We start from the raw sequence: 2,171 nt of genomic DNA on the forward strand, positions 1-2,171 counted from the left end.
GGGTGTCAAACAACCCTTTCACAGGGGTCGCCTAAGACCATCAGAAAACACATATATAATTACATATTGTTTACAGTAGCAAAATTATCGTGTATGAAGTAGCAACGAAAATAATTTTATGGTTGGGGGTCACCACAACATGAGGAACTGTATTAAAGGGTCGCGGCATTAGGAAGGTTGAGAACCTCTGCTCTAGAACCTTTTCAGCATCACAGTATCAACCTTCACCTGGGATTGTGCCTCAGTGGATGTTTAGGATAAACCAGCTAGAAATTCTTAAAATCACCAAAAGTGCTAAAATAATCTAATAAAGATTATGGAACTAGATAAAAGACATGAATCATAGTTTAAAAAGCAAAAATATACATGAAGCCACATTTAACGGGGGTGCAGGATGAATAGATCTTCCACTTAGAGATGAAACAACAAATTTATACAAAGAGCAAGCAGATACAACCGACACTATTTAGAACTGTATTGTACTGGATTTAAAGCAAATGCATTGGTCAAGAAACAGACTAATCCATTTACAAACTAATTGGATTGTTAGGTGCACATTTCTATCAGAGTAGCCCGAGGTAGCACTTCCAACTGATGGTAGTAATTGCTTTTAAATAACCTTAAGATGAGTACAGTCATCTTAAATGTCCTCCTTAACTCCTTTTCCTATTGTAGAAATCACGCTATAGATCAGGCTAATAGGGGACGCACACCTAATATGCGCACAAAGGACAACTGGCAGAGTCAGAAGTAACGGGGTAAGGAAAGGAACTGTGCAGCCTGCACTGAGACAAAACCGGAGCTGCCCTTAGAGCAAAGCCGGCCCCCATCACTGGGAACACCCTTCATGATCTACAGATGCTGCCCCTATGACGTTAAAACTATGACCAAGACTTCTCCCTGGGCAGAAAGGGAAGCCACTGTGGGAGGTGCTCTCACACTCTGTCGCGGTGAGACCCTCACACTATGTTTACAACACAGCTCTAGGGGAGATCAAAGCAAAGACGGGCAGGTTGTCCGCCCCCACCCAGTGGGGTGATCTGAGACGGGCAGGGAATGCTACCCTTGGGCCCCCGGCGCCTGCCAGCCTGGAGGCCGCCAGCTGCTTCCTGGTGGGATCTGCCTCCTGCTGGCCCTGCTGCCTGGGTGGGACCTCCCGTCTCCACCAGGTCACAGGTCACAGGTCACAGGTCATAGGTCGGGCGCCCGGTGTAATCAGAGTCTGTGAGCCCCTCTGCAGCTTTGTTAGGAGTTGTTTATTCTCCAGGGTGTCTGTGGCCACTAGTGGTAATCTCCAATTAAGAACAGCAACAGAACTGTCCCCTGAGGAAGGAATCTGAGGCTCTAGAAAAAGGAGGGGGCGTATTTGGAGGCATGAAGTCACTGCCATAGGATACACCCTGCACGACTGGCCTCCTAAGAGCTGCAAGAAGGCGTGTTTTTGTTGTTGTTGTTTGTTTTTCCCAGAAGAAATTAGTTCAGGGCCATTTTGCTAGAAACAGGCTGCATATCTGCTGCAGACCCTGCAAGGCGGGTGTTCGTCTGTCTTGGTGTCCCCGCCCGAGGCTGAGCCTTCTCATGACGCTGCCAATGAGTTTTATTAAAGGCAGCGAAGGGCCTTCATTCTGCTCTGTATTTCCCTGTCCCGATGCCCCCCAGTTCTCATCCCCACCCCTGGTCAGTGGCGGGGAACATCATTAGCTTCCCCTGCCCTGTGCCAACGATGCGGCCTCCTACGCCCCACACCACACGCCCTGCTCGGACCCAGACCCCCGGGAGGCAGGCAGCCGGTGCTGGGGTGACAGCTGGCACGCCAGCCCCTGGGAATACAACGTTTTAGCACTTCATAAATTTCTAACAAGGTTTCAGATTGCCGCCGCCTCCCTCCTCCCGGCTCTGTCAACTAGCGCCAGGCGGGGAAGGCTTATTAAAGCTGCGGCGGGAAGTGCTGCTGGTGAGATTGCTACTTATTAAAAATAATGAACTGTTAGGACAAAATTGCCGAGTAAGGAAATGCTCCCCGTTCCCCCCACGGAGGAAACTACAAAACACGTCCTTCCCATCTCACGTGCACTTGGTGTAGACGGACGTACATACCAAACCAGGCACGGATCAGAACGGGGCATCTGATACATGACATCCTTAAACCGGAGGGAAGGTGGCATCATAAA

The sequence above is a fragment of the Myotis lucifugus genome, unplaced genomic scaffold, assembly GCF_000147115.1.
Source record: "Myotis lucifugus unplaced genomic scaffold, Myoluc2.0 scaffold_571, whole genome shotgun sequence".
NCBI lineage: Eukaryota > Metazoa > Chordata > Mammalia > Chiroptera > Vespertilionidae > Myotis > Myotis lucifugus.